Source organism: Desmodus rotundus, chromosome 3, assembly GCF_022682495.2.
Source record: "Desmodus rotundus isolate HL8 chromosome 3, HLdesRot8A.1, whole genome shotgun sequence".
Lineage (NCBI taxonomy): Eukaryota > Metazoa > Chordata > Mammalia > Chiroptera > Phyllostomidae > Desmodus > Desmodus rotundus.
This window is the reverse complement of record NC_071389.1, coordinates 152,705,100-152,725,556: the sequence shown is the minus strand read 5'-3', so window position 1 is coordinate 152,725,556 and position 20,457 is coordinate 152,705,100. Positions and strand designations below refer to the sequence as shown.

General features: G+C 41.9%; 1 protein-coding gene across 1 annotated transcript in view; it reads left to right on the top strand.

The window, feature by feature from the left end:
- Nucleotides 1-4,256: 4,256 nt before the first annotated feature.
- SCN8A (sodium voltage-gated channel alpha subunit 8) overlaps nt 4,257-20,457 on the top strand; it is a 205,563-nt gene continuing 189,362 nt past the window's right edge. Inside the window, exon 1 of the mRNA XM_071221042.1 lies at nt 4,257-4,377. The gene's annotated coding sequence lies outside the window, so the exon portion shown is untranslated. The remainder of the gene's footprint in view (nt 4,378-20,457) is intronic.

The window sequence follows — 20,457 nt, the reverse complement described above, 5'->3', positions numbered from 1 at the left end:
TCTTTCCTCATACCAAAGTGGCATCTATCTTCTAGGAACTCCTACCACTAGTCTTGGTTTTGCCTTCTGGAGCAACAGTGGGTAAATCAAATCCTTCATCTTTCTAAATGGAAACTCATTTCTCAGTGTACTGAATTTTTTTTTCTGATACAAGCTTAGTTGTAAAAGGAAATCCTTGACATTTTTTGATGCCCTCAAAGATTCTCATGGAGTCAGCAAATATTCTCATATTTTAAAAAGTTTGTAAGTTTAGCAACCTGGAGCTTAAAAGTAGCAGATTCTGACTTTAAACTCTTGTAATCCCATGAGGGTGAATTTCCATGTTCCTTAAAATATTGGAGAAAGGATAAAGAAGTTTGTCCTCTCTTACTGTTTGGCAAATAATGTCTAATAATAGCTCCAAAGAGTCTGATTTTCAGAAAAAAACAGCTTTAAAAAAGGAGGGCACAGATCCTGATTGTAATAACCATACAACTTTGGAAAATGCAAAATAAAAACTATTTAGAAAGGCAAGTCTATTGTGAAGGAGTGTCTCTATTTCATGGGATTGGATTTAAAAAAAAAAATCTGTGACCTCAAATTTCTCTTTAAAACACACTGACTTTCTTATACATTATGCTACATAAAGCCCATAAAAAGTCTCAGGAAAATGGGTGTACAAGAGACCTTTGTCTATAAGATAAAGGGTAGCTAAGAAGAACCTACAGCTAACATCGTACAATGACAAAAGATTGAATGTTTCCCCTCTAATATGAGGGACAAAGCAAAGATGTTTGCTCTTTCCACTTCTATTCAACACAGTACTAGAGCCCTGGCCGGGTAGCTCAGTTGGATGGAACATTGTCCTGATAAGCTGAGGTTGTCTGTTCAATCCCAATTCAGGGCACATACAAAAGTCAACCAATGAATACATAAGTGGAAGCAACAGCAAATTGATGTTTCTCTCTCTCAAATCAATAAATTAAAAAATTAAAAACAAAACCAAAAAAAATTATACTAGAGGTCCTAGCCAGTGTAATAAGGCAAGAAAAATAAATAAAAGGCATTCGGATTAGAAAGGGAGAAACAAAACTGTATTTATTTGCAGGTGACACCATTGTTTCTGTAGAAAACCTGATGGAATCTACAAAAAAATCTACTAGAGCTAATAAGTGACTTTAGCAAAGTTGTAGCACATAAAATCAGTACACGAAATTTAACTGTACTTGTATATACTAACAATAAACAATCAGAAGTTAAAAGGCAAAATGGTATTCAATAGCATCAAAAATATGAAATATTTAGGAATAAGTCCAAGAAAGGTAAGCAAAACCTGTATCTGAAAACTACAAAACATTGTTGAGAGAAATTCAAGAAAACCAAAATAAATGGAGTGATATACACTGTTATGATGTCTGTGGTATCGAATTGATCTACAGAGTCAATGCAATCTTGATCAAAATCCCAGAGGGTTTTTTTTTTTTTGCAGAATTTGACAAGCTGATTCTAAAATTTATATGGAAAAGCAAATGACCTAGAATGGTAACATCAATATTAAAAAAAGAAGAGCAAAGTCAGAGGGCTTATACTGTCTGACTTCAAGATTTATTATGAAGCAAGAGCAATCGAGACAGTATTGTATTAATGTCAAGATAGACAAATAGATCGATGAAATAGAATATAGAATCAAGAAATAGACCCTTAACATACCTGATTAATTAATTTTTAACAAAGGTGCAAGGGTAATCAGATAGTGCAGGAATAACTAGATATTTATGTTAAAAAACTTAGATATGACTCCAAACGCATGATCCACAGAAGAGATAATATACATCAGACTTCATAAAAATTATGAATTTCTGCTCTATGAAAGGCACCTTTAAGAGAATAAAAGTTATGCTCTGATTGGGAGACAAAATTTACAAATCGCAAACTTGAGAAAAGACTTATAGACAGAATAAGTATCTCTCAAAACAGAATAAATATCTCTCAAAACTCAATAACAAGCAACCCAACTTAAGACAAAAGATTTGAACATTCACCCAAGAAGATTCACTGATGACAAATAAGACCATGAAAAGATGCTCCGTATCATTGGTCATTAAGGAAATTCCAATGCAAACTGCAGTAAGATAACACTACTCGCCTGTTAGAATGGCTTAAATGAAAAGAGTGACCATACCTAATGTTGTCAAGGATGTAGAGCAGCAATTTTCAACTGGGGTGCCACAAGCATTTTTAAAACACGCAATACCTGACTCAGGGGCACTGACCTCTTTTCCCTTAGATTGTCAAATAAAAAAATGACAACAGTCAACACAACAATAGCTGTCCCATATAAATGAATCAAAATTATACCTATTTTTTTGTTGGATCAGCAAAAACTATATTTTTTGGTGTGAAGAATTTTAGTAATTAGCTTGTGTGTGCCATGAGATGAATAAGGTTGAAAATCACTTATATAAGAAGACCAAAACTCTCGTCCACTACTAGTATGAATGTAAAATGACACCAGCACTTTGGAAGGCAGTTTGGCCCTTTCCTAGTATGTTAAATATACTCCTAGAATAGGACTCGGTCATTCCATTCCTAGATGTTTATACCCAAGAGAAGTGAAAGCATATGTTTTTACAAAGACTTGCATACAAATATGCATAAAGCTTTATTTGTAATAGGCAAAAACTGGAAATAGCCTAAATACCATCAACAGATGAATGGATAAACAAATTGTGGTATATCTTCCTGATGAATACTACTCAGCAATAAAAGGGAATGAACTGATAGACAACTGAATAATCGACAACAGAATAACCTCAAAATAATTACGCTGAGTGGAAGAAGTCATAAAAAAAAGAGTACATAATGTATGATTCCATTTGTTTGAAGTTCTTAAAAATATAAACCAATGTACAGTAATAGAAAGATTAGTGGTTGCCTGGAGAGGGAGTCAGTGTGGGAGTGATGCATGGGGGAATCATAAGGAGGCACGGGAAAACTTCTGGAGGTGATGGGTATGTTCATGAACTTGATGGCGGTGAGTTTCCTGCATGTATTCATATGGCAGAACCGTTCACTCTAAACATGCATAGTTTATCCTATGACAATTATACTTCGGTAAAGCTATTTTAAAGTGTATGTAGCAGGCATACTATGTGGTAGGCATACTGTGTGCCAAGTTGTGTTGTAAATGTGTGAAATTTACTCTATTCTTTAATCCTCACAATAAACCTGTCAGGTTGTTACTGTGACTGTTTCGTTTTACAGACAAGGACACTGAAACTTAGGTTTTCATGTCCAAGTTTACCCAGTTAGTAAGTGGCAGCCTGACCATACTTTTTCACTCTTCCTGTGAACTTGTGGGAGAAACATGTAGTAGAGAGGCACAATAAAATGCTAGGAGTTCTCACACTCATTATCTAGATCCTTGTAAGAGTGTGTAGTAAGCAGTTCAAATACTAGTGATCTTTACAGTTTGAGACGGTGGCTTCAGGGAAGCGGTATTTCCGTACTCCTCATACCAGGATGGTGCCCACTGAATCACAAGACTCCAACTACTGTTGACGGACTTCTGTGTTTTGTTTTATTCTCATCTGGCCAAAAGATCATATGAATTGACTTCCCTGCGTTTATAGATGTCAGAAACTCCAAGAACTGAGCAGGGCAGTATTAGCGGGTATTTCCTTCCGCGACTGCCGTTCAGGAAAAAGGTAAGGTTTGGCATCTGCAGGGGCCAAGAGGCACTCGAGGCAACATAGCACCTTTTGGGTTTCAACACGCAGGTCCTGGCGGGCACTCAGCCGGAGTCCCGCAACCCCGTCCGGTCGCTCGGCCCGGAGTGGGGGTGGGGGCCGGGAAGGAGGGGCGGGAAGGGGAGAGGCTTCTCCCGCGCGACTCCGCGGGGGCGTCGGGGAGGCGGGCCCGGGGACGCACGCGAGGCGCTCCGGCGAGGCGCCCCCTGCCGGCGCCCTGCTCCCTCGCCCCGGATCCGGTCCGGGCGGCGCGGGGACGCCGGCCTGAGAGGCAGCTAGCGGGCGCGCGGGCAGCGCGGTGCCCTGCGGACGAGCGGGCGCGCCTTACAGGAGTAGGTGGGCCGCGCGGAGGGGGCGGGCGCAGCGTGCGCCAGCGGGGGTGAGGGCGGGCGGGGGGCGCGCGCCGGGGGTCGGCGCGGGGGCGGGGCGGGCGGGGGGCCCGGGGCGGGGGCGCGCGCGGCGGCGCGCGGCGGGCGCGAGTCATCAATTATGCAAGGACTCGGGCGGCGCGGGGGGCGGGCGCGGGGAGCGCTCCAAGATGGCGCCCACCGCAGTCCCGCCCGCCGCAGCCTCGGCGCCTCTGCAGTCCGGCCGCGCCTCCCGGGCCCCGCGCTAGGGCCGCCGCTGCCTCTCTCTCAACGCCGCTGCCGTAAGTCGCCCCAGAGCCCCCGCCCCAGCGCCGCTCCTCGCCTGCCGGGTTCCCCCTCTCGCCTCGGGACCGTGGAGCGGGGCTCGCTCATCTCCAGTCAAGGGCTTTGCCGCAGAGTGCGCGGCGGGGCTCGTGGGGCCGTGGAGCTGGGTTACTGCCCTCCCTGTTTTGGACAGGTGTTGGGAAGTCTTGCTTCCTTCTTCGGTGTTTTCCGGGGGTCTCTAAGGAGAATCGAGGACCACTTACCCCCAACCCCACACACCCTCACTCTCCTCGTCTCTTGGCTGCTTTGGGGGACACTGGCCTGTCCTCGGCGCCCCTGTCGTAGTGCACCCCCCCTATACCCCAGCCTCCCCGGGCTCGGTCAGAGTCGGGGCCCCTCGTCGGGTTGTACTGGGAAGGGCAGCGCTGTCGGGATCTTCCTACAGCAGCCCCTCAGCTCTACCCCCTCCCCCATGTCATACTGCATCCTTCTCCCCCATCCGGCTTCAGATTGTCACCAACTGCAGAAACCAGGGCTTCCTGGGTTCTTAGGACACCCAGGACTTCCCCCCGTCCTTTACTCAGATGCGACTGTCTCCCTCCCAATAGGGTGCTCTGGGGTTGTGTTGGGGGCCCCCGGGACCTTCCTCGGGAGGCTAGGATTCTGCATTAGCGAGTACATCACTTTCAGAATATCCCCTCCCCCGCCACTCACACCACCCTATGCAGAGCTTGTTCCTGTCCTCTCTCCCTTCCCTCCCCCACCTTACCACCACCATCAGCACCCTGAGCTTTTTGTTAGCGTGGGCCTTAGGGGACTGCCCAGCTCCACAGGCTTGGACCCTTCCTCTCTAGTTCTCTCCTGATACTTGGGGGACCGCAAAGCCTCTGCATTTTTCCGGAGCGCTCAGCTCCATCCCTTCCGTTCCAGTAGCAACCACCGGTGGAGACTCGGCAGCTAACTTTCCACAGGGGTCAGCCAGGGTTTTCAGACCCCTTCAGTGGCCCCAGCATCGAGGTGGGGTGGAGTGAGAATCCTTTTTCAGCCCAATAAATAAGATGCATTCCTTCCAACTACTCCACCCTGTGCCCTCTTCCTCACTTACACTGCAGTTTTTGAAACGTGGGGGAATACATTTTGTATCCGGAGATCCCAAGATTCGGCATCAGTGTTCATAATAAGAGGATGTCATCTGTTGGGGGGGATGGATAAAAGAAACTTTGCATTGCATCTGGCTAATTCAGAGGGAGGGAGAAATAATTAGCATGGAGCGAGCTCTACCTACAGGGAAAACTGCTTTTAATGCACAGTGGGCACCAGAGAAGCAGGGATGGAAGCAGGAAGTGTGGGTGAGGGCTTTGAGGGCAAAGTGGGAGAGTGCTTTTTATAACAGTTTTCTCAAGTTTGAACCTGGAGAGCCTTTAGAGAGGTAGCAGTGTGTTAGGGCTGGGGGATGTTTTAGCTTTTCAAAGGAGGGTTCGGGTGTGGTAGGTTTTCACCGTTTCACAATCTCTCCATAGCCTCTTTTCTCCACGTGCATTAGAAGATATTTGGGGGTGGGGGAGCTTTTTTCTTTTCTCAAAGAAAAAAAAAATTTTTTTGATGTGTAATGCAAATGGCTGGATTACATTACCACCTGGTATGAATCTCAGGGGAATCAGACTTAAAATGCTGTAAGCTTTGTAGCACATTGCCTGTAACCTGGTTCTTGAAATACTGCAGCATTTTTTCTTTGGAACTCATGACCCATAAGGCCTTCAGTTCTCCCTGAAAGAGAATTTGATTGCTTGGAAAGGGGGGGGGGTGGCAGTGATGGTTTGGTATTCAGCAAGCATTCTCTGTCCTAGAAATTGAGGCTGTCCCTGGAGAGGGCTGCACGCATGTTCCTTGAATATGATAAGGGATGTGTGAATGTGTTTGTTTCTCAGTAGGGCTGGTGGTGGGTAATGCAAAGCAGTTCTTGATAGTTCAGGCCAGTTATTGGTTTCTTTGAGTTTGAGAAGCTGACTTGCTATATACCTTTGGTTTTCACTTGGGGTTTTGTGAACTTTTATCAAAATATTTGAAGGATTTTGTTTTCAGTTAATAAGGGATTATGAAATAGGATATAACATACTCAAACACAAGCAACCATACAGTTGCTTGTTGCTGTCTTTGTAGGAGGTTTGTAGGAACACATTTTTCTCACCAGCCCGCTCCGGTTGCTGGTCTTCAGGCTTGCCCCAGGCTTTCTCGCTGTGGTGCTGAAGGGACAGTTCCCTGCTCAGCCCTGCCATGAAGTACCAGTGTACCCTGCTGAGCATGATTTGGGCTTTTCTTTTATTGTCAGCAGGCTTTTCTGTAGATGTGTGTGTGTGTGTGTACGTGCATGCACAGCTGGGTTGACACTTGAGGTGGCAGGCCTAGCTATCATATTTTATAACTCCCACACAATTCTTCATTTTGGCTGTCCCTCATGGGGACAGTGGTTTACAAGCTGCAGCAGGTCCATATGTAAGTAATACAGTGACATTTGGCTGACTGCATTTTTTTAGCACATTTCAGTAATTTCAAATAGCAAGAAACTGTTAATATTAAGGGAATGGGTCTCCACAGGGAGCAATCAGAAAACTTGCTAAGTTAAGCTTCATCAGAAGGGCATCTTCTCTGGTTGATTTAAACAGTGAGTGGGGGGAAGGGCTCAACACACCGGAGGCCTGTGTGCGATCCATTGTGTCACTAAACTAGACTTGTCAGAAAATTACTTAAAAACCGAAGGGGCCATAAAATTTAGCATGTATAACCCAGCACAGGAAGTCCTTATGAGACATCTCTGCTTTGAATACTTCCATTGGCAGGGAACTTACTACCACACAAAGTAGCTCATTCCATCTGGATTTCATTGTGGTTGAAGTGCTTTAATGTCATTGGAAGGGTTACATATGTAAAGTTAAAAGACGTATAAACCTGGCCAGTATCAGGGGAAAATGTTATACTTGTGCTTGTTACCAAGAAAAGATTGATACTCAGGGTTCTATGGACAGTATACAAGAAACCTGCACCTGCTGGAAAAGAATACAGAACTAGAGACAATCCACCTATAGGAAGAAATACTCCATGAATGAAAAAATTATCTTTAGTCTGCTGATATTATGTAATAAGTTATTCTAGAGACTATGCACGAATTAATGAATACTTAATTCCTGTAGATTATGTCTGAGAAAATAAACCCATACTGTGTAGAAAGTGTTAAAAATACAGTTTATAAAGAGTGAGATCAGTTTCCTTAATCATAAAAATAACATGCTTATTGCAGGAAAATTTTAGTATATGTGAAAAAAGTCAGTCTTATCACCATAAGCAGAACAGTTGTCTGTTTTATTGTATCAATTACAGTTGCCATACAATATTATATTAGTTTCAGGTGTTACAACATAGTGATCAGACATTTATACAACTTAAACATGATCACCCTGGTCAGTCTAGTTCCCATCTGGCTCAGTATCACAGTATCACTGACTACATCCCCTAGGCTGTACTTTACAAACCTGTGACTATGTTATAACCACCAGCTTGCGCTTCTCAGTCCCTTCACCTTTCCCACCCAGCCTCCCAACCCCCCTCCCATCGGGCAGCCATCAATTCATTCTCTGGATCTATGAGTTTGTTTCTGTTTTGTTGGTTCATTTATTTTGAGAACAACAGTATTTTTAAACTGAGCCTTGTAAACTCTTATGTCCCGAGTCCTTTAGTTAATTATTTAGGGACTTAAACACTAGATTGTTACATTTCAATTTACCCTTTTTCCCGAATCATTTTTAAATTTTCCAGAAAATTATCTTTAATGTGACAGAATTCATTTTTAGAATCGGGCTCTTCTGAAGACTTGATTTAAATATAGCAAGTTAACTAGAGGACTAAAGAAGCCTTTCTTAATCAATGAGTCAACAAATATTTTCCCTCTGTACCTACCGTATGTGAGGCATTGTACTAGCTAGGCACTACCACTCTTTAAATGGCAGGAACCAGCTAGAAAGTGATACCGTGCTCAAAAATTACGGCTGTTAAAGTGTTGAAGGAAGGAAGCAGAATTTTCACCTTTTAGGTACACTGATTGCTGAAATGTCGTGTGGCAGACTACTAGGTCTATCCCAGTGACTCAGCCTAAAAAAGACTAGTTTGTGCAGGATTAGGACATAAATGCAGGAAGAGAAAACACAAAGAAGAAGTCCTCTGGGTAATTTTTCTCTGTCCCTTTGTGAAGTTATAAAGAAGCAACCAGGACATGCGGTTAAGTACTATGTCAGGAATTAAGGTGAAATGAAGACCCAAGAAGGTTGCCATTCTTACACTATTAAGAAAATGCCAGAAGCAGTATGGGCCTTGGAGTTAAGCAAAACCAAGTTCAAGTCTTGATTCTGCTACATATTAGCTTTGTGACCTTGGGCAAGCTATTTAATCTATCTGAGCTTTAGTGTTCTCATCTATAAAAGTGGGAATGCTAATGCCTTCGTGGCAGGGTGTTTGTGAGGATTAAATGAAATCTCTGTTTTCTTATGGTTTCTGACACAGAGAGCTCAATATATATTAGCTCCTTCCCCTCTAGGGGATTTTGCAGCTTAGTGGGTATTTATATGTGTATTTGATATAGTATATATGTACTGTATTAAATTTCAGCAGTCTAAAAAGCAGACGAGTGCTTTATCTTCGGTCTGGCGTGGAGGATGGAACAGCAGGTACCCCTGCTTGGGTGGGCACTGCTAGTCTAAGTGGAGAAAAGTTCTACTGTACAGTTGTAGTGCTGATCTCCGCCACTACAGCGTAAATGCAGTTACTAGAGTAACTCTCTCCTCATTCATTCCCATACTATTCTAGAATAGGACTCTTTACCAACAAGGAAAGCTCTGGCACTCACCAACTGGCAGGCAACTGGGCTGTTTTTGGCTGCAGCCTGGGACCTGAAGGTGGAGTGGGCCCAAAGGCTTAAAGCTCCCCTTTATTCTTCCTTGAGCGGGATATTTTAATTTGGTACACAATTATACAAGTTTGGAGTTGCTTTTGTCTTCAGCACCATCCAGGTTTTCCCATTACATAAGTTTTGATCTGCTTTATTTGAATGGGCGTCATACATTTAAGTGTCATGGCTGACTGCCTTTGTTAGTTATTACTCTATGTTTGTGTGTTTATAAAAACTTAAAAATCTCCTATCAGTTGATTGTTTGAGTTAGGTAAGGCAAATATTATTCTACCCATTCTACAGCTGAGGAAATGAGTAAGCATCCTAGTGCTTAAGTGAGATGTGCAGGGCTGTAGGACAACTAAGTGCTGGAATGGACGTGGGTACCTGGGTTGGTTGACTCGTGCTTAAAGGTTCTTTTTCCATTAAATGGTGTTATATTCTGATGTTCAAATAACCAGATGGTGTGAAAATTTTTGGCCTTATTTTAAGAAATCACTATTGTCCTAGGTAGCTAAACAAATCTTAGCGAGTGGGCCTAGTGAAAGATTCTGGGATAGGCAGAGGGAGGGCAAAAGTATCTTTGAAGGAGAGCATTTTGGAAGCAGGGAGGATGAGAAGAAATGAATAGAACATGTATCAGCAAATAGAATGTGGGTGAAAATAGGAGGCATTGAAGTAACATACTTGTTTTGTTTCTGCAACTGTCCTAGCTACTTTTTAAAAGGTTTTCGTGTCTCAGTGTCTTTTTTCTTTCTCTTGCCCTTAAATATATACACTTGGCTACTAATAAATGCTCTTATAACTTATGCCAACATAAGTTATAACCAGGACCACAGGGGAGTTATGACCACCACTACCTGGCCTTCTTTGCTTATGCAAGGCTGAGATTGGTGTAGGACTGGGAGAAGAGCAGAGGACACGGGATCTGTGCTAGGAGGGATAGGTGCGTTAGAGCAGAACAAGTCCTGGGAGGCTCTTGGTCTAGAAGAGCAGAGGTGAAAGAGGATAACAGTTAAGATTTTCCTGAGGTATGCGGAGATGTGTCATACTGAGGAGAGTGTAACAACAGCAACAAAAGCCGGGAGCCCAAGAGTCTGAGTCCCAGGTGGCAAACACAAGGCCGGCCGGCCGAAGCCGGCCCTCCACCTTGTTTTATCTGCCCGGCACCATGTTCCTACCCGGCGGCAGGCGAAGCTCCTTGCCCCTGGTTGAGGAGTAGTTACATTTATACAGTCCTAAAATTACATTCGGCCCTTTGAAGGCAACTGTGAGGCTGATGTGGCCCCTGATGAAAATGAGTTTGACACCCCTGGTCTAAGAGGTGCTCTTTGTTTGGGACTAAAGCTCTCTTCTTCCTGAGAGTCCACTGGGTTAGGTTGACGAAAATGTTAGCTGGAGAGTTTTGGACCACTTTTATATGCACTGTTATATTCACTGGGATTGCACCAGGATCTGCAAATGGAAAGCACCGAAGTCCCTCCAAAGACATATTAACGAACTCCTTTCACGTTCAGTTAATTAGTGCAGTTTTTATTCCGTAAAATCTTTTGAGTTCCTGGGGAGTAAGAACATTAGAGAAATACAGTGAGTGCTCATTTACCCAGGGGTGGATTATCTAGGCTGTGAACTACACATGCCATTTATTTTCCTCCCCTTTTTCTACATTTCGGGTATTTAGTTGATCATTAGTATGTCCACCAGAGTGAACTTGGGGAAGGGAGAGAAAAAATCAAAATTAAAATGTTGCTTCCAATTTTTTAGATAATGATGGATGAAGGAGGAGATCACAACTACTTTCCTAAAGAAGAAGCAATTCATTTCATCTATTCTTGGTCTCTATTCTTGGTCTTAATGTTCACTGGAAGCCAGTGTGAAATAACGTTTTTCCTTTATTTTACTGTGCAACAGCCTTGGAAATAAATAGGGCTTAATTTATTACATGGTTAGTTTTTTGTTTCAGGAGGAATTCTTTTTCAATTAAGGATAATGCAAAAGGCTTTCACTTCACATTCACTAGTGTCTTTTTATCTTAATAAGAAGCGTAGTAAAATGCTTTAAAATGAAAACAAAATTATTATTAAATTGCAGAGAAAAAGTGAGAAGGTTGCAAATGAGAATAGTAGAGCTTTCTCAGAGGTCAGAATATCCAGAATTTGCTGTGGAATTCTCAATTGAATTTCCTAAGATTTTGGTGAAGACAGACTAAAGAGGAGAAAATGTCTCGTTTCTAGGAAAGATGTCTTTAAGGAAATAAAGCGTTTTAAAAGATTTGCAGTGCGATAAGGAAGGAAGTACTGGGAGAGCGAGGAGCCATCCGAATGGGGACTGAGGGACGATGGAAGAATGACAGCCGGGAGATCGGCGGGGGTTGGGAGAGCTACCCAGGTTTTAACGCCCTGAAGAGGAGACGCTCTCCCCCCTCTGCAGACAGACGTCTCTGGGCACTTCCCTGTGCTCTTCTGAACTAGAGTGACCTCGACTGGGCACAGAACTTTAGGAAGGCGTTTTTGTTTTTAAAATGTTCATTTATCCCTAAGTCTGCTAGAACTTAGCTGCAAATTGGTTTCTTTATATGATCTCTGCATTGGAAAAGCTGGAGAATATTTTCTTGCTTTACAGCAAAAAATTTAGTGACATTCCTAAAGGTTTTTTAACGCTGCCCCCCCCATGTTAGGACTTTAAGTCATTTAATACAAAAACGTTTTCCGAAAACGCACTGTTGAAGGCATCTCTTCCATTTTATGTGGTAAAGTATATCTTTTACATTTATTTGTTTGAGTAGCTAACAGAGTTCAAAAATAGGAGTGTTAAAAGCTAAGTCTTCTTATACTGTCTCCCAGTTACCCAGTACGTATTCCATAAAGGCACCTACTCTTACCAGTTTCTCTTATCTCCCCGCCCCATGCTTTTCTTAAATCCTCACCTGAGGACATGCTTATTGATTTTAGAGGGTGGGGAAGGGAGGAAGGGACAGAAACTTCAATGTGAGAGAGGTAGTCTATCAGTTGCCTTTCCCACACACCCCACCTGCCCCCACCCGGACCACATGGCAACCTATGTGCCCTGAGTGGTAATGGAACCCGTGACCTTTCGGTTTATAGGAAGACACTCCAACCAACTGAGCCACACTGGCCAGGGCTCTTGTGTCCTTTTCTTCATGCGTCTGACCCCAGACACAGTTATCTTTGTTGTCTTTTGAGAAAGACTTAAAATAGTTTGAGGGTTTGAACTGTAATTCTGGCTCATTTTAGATCAATTAATACCCCCCTTTTCCTTTAGACATAGGTAATCCCTCTATGTTTTATTTTTCTTAGTGAAATGTATATTCTAATTTCTTGGCTTATTAAAAGTAAGAAGTTAGTCTGATCCAAAGGAGCCCTTTTCTACTAACTATGTTGGTTTTTAGGGTTTTCATTTGAGAATTACCTATGAAAGATGAAAGTACAGAGGAAGACATGGCCTTGAGCACTGTTAGTCTCAGTACATATATAGAATTATTGCTTTCTGTGTGAAACTATAAATCACCTATCCTGACCCCACCAAATAACAAATAGTTAGTGAGGAGCAACTAAGGGTGAGGCATTATGACAAGTATTGAAAGATACAGAAAAGATAGACCTTATATTTTAGGAACTTATTTATTTGGTGAAATAAATTATAAACACAAAATGTTTAATAAATAGAAGTTTTCATAATGATTCATGATAGCAATTGAAAAGGGTTTAATTGCCACATAAGTGGTGTGGAAAATAAATGCACTGAGTTTTCCAGAAAGGAGAGAGGTGCAAGCTGATGTGATTGATGGACGAAGTATGCTTGAGCTGGGCTTTATAGAATGCTTGGGTGGAACAGTGTGAGCCAAAGTGAGGAGGTGAGAATGTATTATACAAAGTGTTTTCAGGGAGCAAAGCAGCTGGGCTGGGGGAGAACCCCCAGTAGCAGATAAGCCTGCAAAGATAGGTAGGGTAGAGTTAGCCAAATGCTAAGGATTTTTAGAAGTTGCATTTATCCTTAGAGACGGCGGGGAACATGGAAGGTTTCTGAGGGCCTGCAGAATGGCGCATGGTCTGAGCTGTGCTGTAGTGTTTTAGGGGGACTGGGCAGCAGTGTGTAATAGCACGACTAGAGCAGGGCATGGATGCCCAGTTAATGGCCTTTCATTTGGCCTCACTGTGTGGTGACAACGGCTTGGACTAGGATAACAATGATGAAGGTGGGAAGGAGGGAAAATAATATAATTTTGTGTATGTGTGTTACTTGGATGTGTGTGTTTAGGTAACAGTTTTCTAATGTAAAAATAGTTTATAGGAAGACTCGATAGGACTTGGTGAGTGACTTTACAAGGGGGAAAAGGGAGGAGGAATAGTTAAAGATAATTTTGCTACTTTAAAGTTTAGAGAGAGAATATTCTGTTTAGAAATCTGGGAAGTATGTGCTGTGATACATGTTGGCAGACTAGTCCAGAGCGTCTTGGTTAGCAAGCTATCTTTATTTCTAGTTTTCAATCCTTTCTCTGCCGAGGGGTTTTTCGCCTTGAGCTTCTAATGTTATTTCTTTAAGGAAAACCCAAATCTTCCAACTTCTTTGTTCTCTTTGCCCTCTCACTGAGAAAGATTACTTAATCTTTGTAGTCTCTATTCTTTTATTTTGGAGTGTGTCATTCTATTCACTTATAGACTCGTAGCTCATCTTTTTTCTTGATATTTTCAACTAACCTTCAGTTCAGTGAATAGAGAAATAAGAAGTACGCTCCTCTTCATAGACCTGGTGGATGACAGTTTTGTCCTCACTGAAGCTCCGTGGCTGGCTTTCTGTGAGCATTTGCTTCGTGAGGGCCGTGGTATTTGAAATTGCAGGCTGAATTAAAGGGAGCAACTGAGAGGATTCTAATAAGTGAAAGCAGAGGGAAACAGTTAAGCCTTATCAGCCAGTGCTGTTGGCTTCTTTTAGGGTACCGAATCTTGGGCTGTGGGCACAAAACATCAGACTTGACTTGCATAAACTTCCCTGGCCAAGCTGGGGTAAAGGCAGGTGGCTGCAGTGTGCAACTTCAGTATACAGCAGTAATTCAGAGCAAAGGCTGAGCTCAGGGAACTGGGGTTCTCTTGCAGCCTTTTGTGTCAGTAAAGATCGTTGAATTAAAAAAAAAAGCTGATTGGAATATCAGAACCTATACATACAAAATAACAGGATGAGAAAAGCAATTTAGTTTAATGCAACAAAAATTTTCACTCAGTTTGTTAATATTTTTTTCTTCTCACCACTAAAGTCACTGAGTTCTTACAAATTCCATTAACATTTGCCACGGTTTGTGCGTAGACAGTTAGCAGAAGTCCCCATGGTTTGTGTGGAACCAGTAGAGCAGGCAGAGTTCACGGACAAGAGGTCAGTAAATTTAGCACTTGATTTAGGGACGCAGGGCATCCTAACAGTAATCCCGTGAGGAGTTCTCTGTGCAATTACGTTGTAAGTTTGCACCTGCTTCCTAGTCTGTGTGCTCGAAGTAACAGATTAAGAACAGTTAAACCATAGTCGCCTTGGGAAGGCATTCTTCAGATACCGTTGGATGAGGGAAATTCATAACCACTTAACTGAATGATGCCCACTTGTTTTATTATTAATGTAGATATTCTAGGGCAAGTAATATTCATAGATTTTTATTTTTTTACTTTCCTTCTTTTTGTAATATTTCTTCCTCCTTTCTTCAGAAAAGGGAGGGGGCGGGTATGAGACTCAAGAAAGGCACAGATTACCCTGGCTGGGTGGCTCAGCTAGTTGAACTGTTTTCCCCGTACGCCAAAGGTTGCGGGTTTGACTCCTGGCCAGTGTACACACCTAGGTTGTGGGTTTGATCCCCAGTTGGGGCTCATAGGGAGGCAACTGATCAATGTTTCTCTCTCACATTGATATTTCTCTCTCACATTGATGTTTCTCTCTCTCCCCCGTTCCTCTCTCTCTAAAATCAATAATAAAATATCCTAAGGTGAGGATTAAAAAAAAAGAATTGTTTAAAAAAAAGGAAGGCACAGATTGATTGAGTGATTAACTGCAGAGGGGAAACAAGGTAGGATGATCATGTGAGTACTTTACTTACCTCACTAGGCTTTTTTTCCTGACTCACACTGGAAACTTCAGACATGATTGCCAAGGGGGTAAGCCTTCTTTTTCTTTTTCTTTATTGATTTTAGAGAGAGGGAGGGAAGGAGGGATGAAGGGGGGAGAGAAAGAGGGGGGGGGAGAGAGAGGCATCTATTTGTTGTTCCACTTATTTATGCATTCAGTGTTTGATTCTTATATTGCCCTGTCCAGGGACTGAACCCGCAACCTTGGCGTGTCGGGATGATGCTCTAATCAGCGGAGCTGCTCAGCCAGGGCAGGACTTCCTTATTTGGGGATCTTAATGTAGACTCTTGGCATTAGAAATTGCCTGAAAGCTTTATAGGTCAAAGAAAATAAATCCATTCTGTGTGATGAGTGGCTATCAGAGACTTGTTATTAATTAGATTCGAGTGTTTTCCATCTTTAATTTTAATCAGATTATACCCAGCCTGACCCTTGGGGGCTGATGTGCTTTGTTTCTAGCCACGTGCCCCGTCCTGACCATTAGTAAGTCTGGTTTATATTGTCCCTGTAGCTTGTATGAGTTGCCACGTCTTTCTCTTCTCACTCCTCAGCAGGCCGCCGTGCCGGTTTCCGGTGATGAGGCATAGGAGTCATACAGGGCACTGTGACTTACTTGCCCTGCTTGGGCTCTGTTCTGGAGCCCTGCCTTCGCCCAGGGTAGTGCTCAGAGAAAAAAAAAATTAAATAAAGAGCAATGCATTTATCACTCAGTGCAATATGTTGCAAAATCCCAAGAAAAAAAGTGCATTCCCAGAAATCAGTGTCACTTTTCTAGCCAGGATTCCAGAACCATCAGCTCCTTACAGGACTGCTTCTGTTTATAGATGTTGAGTTGTCAAGGCCTTTCCAGCTGTTTTTTCCTCCCATAGTTTAACACAGAACCTGGTAAGAACTCTTATTGTGGCAACTGAATGCGGACTTTTGGGGGTATTACAAAAATCTGGGGTGGATCTGTAGAGCTCAAAGTATGTGTGCTAGTCTGCATTTTGGGCAAGAGGGTATCAATGTTGTTATGGCCAAAATTTAGGCATCAGAACCCCTGTAGTCTAGTTGTGGCGTTAGGCCAATGCACAGTGCCCCTGGGGCGAGCAGGGTCCGTTTTCCTATTGGGAAACTTATTCCCGTTAGAGAACTGTAACCAAAGAGGATACTCTTTCCTTCACAAGATCATGTCCAATAGAATTAATATTTGAAAAGCTTTTAAAGTTCTAGCTCACATATGGCAACTATGTTTTTTCCTTTTAACATTTTTAACAGCTTTGGTTATTTTTTATTATTATTACTTTTAAGATTTACAAATAGTGCAGTTGAAAAAATTTTGGTGTAGAGTTCCATGAATTTTAATACATGTATAGATTCATGTGATCACCACAAAAGTCAGGATATAGAAAAGCTCCTTCACCTCAAAAAGCTCCCCACTGCTGCCCCTTTGCAGGTGGAGTCTTCCTAGCCCCTAACTCCCAAAGTCCCTGCTCCGTTCACCGTTCCTGTGGTTTTGCCTTTTCTAGAATATCACATAAATAGAATCATACTACAGCGTATAACTTTTTGAGATTGACTTCTTTCATTCAACACAATACCTTAGAGATTTAATCCTAGTTGTTACATTTATCAGTAGTTCTCTTTGTTATTGCTGAGTAGTATTCCATTGTATGGTTACATAACAGTTTATTTATCCATTCATCTGTGGAAGGATATTTGGGATGTGTCCGGTTTCAAGTCATTATGAATAGTGCTGCTATAAACACTCGTGTGTAGGTTTTTGTCTGAACCTAAATTTCATTTCTCAAACATATGTCCAAGAGTTAGATTGCTGGTAATAATATTGGGCTGGTCAAAAAGTCTCTATGGTTTTTTTCTGTAAAATAAAAGACACATCTTTCATTTTCACCAATAACTTTATTGGTTTGGGTATTTTGAGTATGTCAGCTATCTCCTGTGTGGTATAATGTTGGCTGTGCTCAATTAATGTCTTAATATGATTGCTATCAACTTCAACTGGTCTACCCAGCCGTGGAGCATCGTCCAGTGAGAAATTGCCAGCACAAAACTTCGCAACCCTCTTTTGACAACGTTCGAATAGTCACAGCGCCTTCTCCATGCACAGCACAAATCTTTTCTTTTCATTTCAGTTGTGGTTTTACCTTTCTTAAAATAATAAAGCATAATATGCTAAAAATGTTGCATATTTTGTCCATCTTGAATAAACTGGCTACATAAAAATTAACCCATTTTGGTAAGTTTTTTTTAAATGCACACTGATATGACAGCTGTCATCTAACAAAATTGTTTTGAATGACGTAAAAGACAACTAATAGCTCCTAGAGACTTCTTATGGAAAAAACAAATGAATTTTTTTGCCAATCCAATAGTAAGTTTATTTTACCTTTATAAGAAACTGCCAAACAATTTTTCAGAGTGGTTGTACCATTTTACACTCCCATCAGCAATGGATGAGAGTTCTGTTGCTCCATATACTCATTTGCACTTGGTATTGTCAGGTTTTTTTACAGCTTATTTTGTTGTGGTAAGAACACTTAATGTGAAATCTACCCTTAGGAAAATTTTAGGTGTGCAGTAATTGTTGTTGATTATCGGTACAGGGTTGTAGAGTGCATCTCTAGAGTTCTTCATCTTACTTAACTGAACTGCAACTTTGCGTCCATTGATTAGACTAACCCCCATTTTGCCCTTCCCCCAGCACTTGGCAACCATCATTCCACTTGGATTCTATGAGTTTGATTATTTTAGAAAACTTTTGTAAGCAGAATCATTTAGTATTTCTCTTTTTGTGACTGGCTTATTACACTTAGCACATAATGTTGCCAAAGTCCGTCCATGTTGTAGCCTGTGTCAAAATTTCCTTCTTTTTAAAGGTTGAATGGTATTCATTGTGTGTGTGCCACATTTTAAAAATCAGTTCATCTACTGATGGACATCCAGGTTGTTTACAATCTTAGCTGTTGTGAATAGCACTGTGATGAGCATGGGAGTGCTAATACCTCTTTGAGATCTTGATTCCAATTTCTTTGGCTACATACACAGAAATAGGATGGCTAAATCACATGGTAGTTCTATTTTTAAATTTTTGAGGAAACTCCATACTGTTTTCCATAACAGCTGTACCCTTTTGAGTTCCCAGCAGGTGTGCAAGGGTTCCAAATTTCTTTACATCCTCACAAAACACATTTTTGTTTGTAATACCCATCTAACAGATGTGAGGTAATATCTCATTGTAGTTTTGATTTGCATTTTCCTGATGATTAGTGACATTGAGCATACTGATTTTTGCCTTTTAAATTATATTTTATTGATTATGCTATTGCACTTGTTCCAGTTTTCCCCTCTTTGCCTCTGCACTCAGCACCCTCCCCCCCTAATCCTTCAGGCAATCTCCACCCTTTTGTTCATATCCATGGATCATTCGTTTAAGTTCTTTGACTAGTTCATTTCCTGTACTTTACTTTACATCCCCATTGCTATTGTGTGACTACCAAATTGTACATCCTAATCTCTTTACCTCTTCATCCATTCCCTCAAACCTCCCTCCCATCTGGCAACAATCGAAATGTTCTCCATATCCATGATTCTGTCTCTGTTCTTCTTGTTTGCTTAGTTTGTTTTTTAGATTCAGTTGTTGATAGGTATTGTTTATTGCCATTTTATTGTTCATAGTTTTGATCTTTTTCTTAAATAAATCCCTTAAACATTTCCTATAATAATGGTTTGGTGATGATGAACTACTTTAGCTTTTTCCTGTCTGGGAAGCTCTTTATCTGCCCTTTGATTCTAATGGTAGCTTTGCTGGGTAGAGCAATCTTGGCTGTAGCTCCCTGCTTTTCATGACTTTGAATATTTCTTGCCAATGCCTTCTAGCCTGTAAAGTTTCTTTTGAGAAATCAGCTGACAGTCTTATGGGAACTCCCCTGTAGGTAACTAATTGCTTTTTTCTTGCTGCTTTTAAGATCCTCTCTTTATCTTTAACCTTTGGCATTTTAATTATGCTGTGTTGGTGTGCTCCTCTTTGGGTCCAACTTGTTTGGGACTCTCTGTGCTTCCTCGACCTGCATGTCTATTTCCTTCACCAAATTAGAGAAGTTTTCTTTCACTATTTTTTTCAAATAGATTTCCAATTTCTTGTTCTTTCTCTTTTCCTTCTGGCACCCCTCTGATGTGAATGTTGGTACATTTGGAGATGTCCCAGAGGCTCCTTATACTATCCTCGTTTTTTTGGATTCTCTTTTCTTCTTGTTCTGATTGGTTGTGTTTTGCTTCCTTATGTTCCAAAGCATTGCATTGATTCTCAGCTTCTTCCATTCTACTGTTGATTCTATGTAAATTGATCTTTATTTCCATTAGTATATCCTTCGTTTCTGCCTGGGTCTTTTTTATGCTGTTGTGGTACTAAGTTCCTTGAGCATCTTTATAACTAGTGTTTTGACTTGAGCATCTGATAAATTGTTCATCTGCATTGTGCTTAGTTCTTTTTTTGGAGTTTTGATCTATTTCATTTGGGCCATGTTTCTTTGTTTCCTCATTTTAGCAGCTTCCCTGTGTTTGTTTCTGTGTATTAGGTAGATCTGCTATGACTCCCTGCCTTGGTTATGTGGCCTAATGTAGTAAGTGTCCTGTAGGGTCCAGTGGCACAGCCTCTCAGATCACCCAAGTTGTGTACTTGAGGTGCACCCTCCCTGTGGGCTGAGTACACCCTTCTCTTGTAGTTGAGCCTTGGTTGCTGCTAGCTGGTCAATGGGAGGGATTTACCCAGGCCAGTCAGCTGTGAGGACTGGCTGTGACCTCTGACCACCAACCTCCACCCTTTGTGGAGCATAAGCAGGGACAGGGTGATGGTGTTGTGCTGTGGTGTGTAGCTGTCCACTGGTGCACAGGCTCCGGGGTTTTTCATGTGGTGCAGGCCAGTATCAGCCACCCACTGTGTTCTACCCCAGGGGCACCCAGCATGAGCTACAGAGCAATCTGAAGATGTTTGCTTGTGCTGGGCTTGGAGGTTCCCACATGAAGTCAAACTGTGATT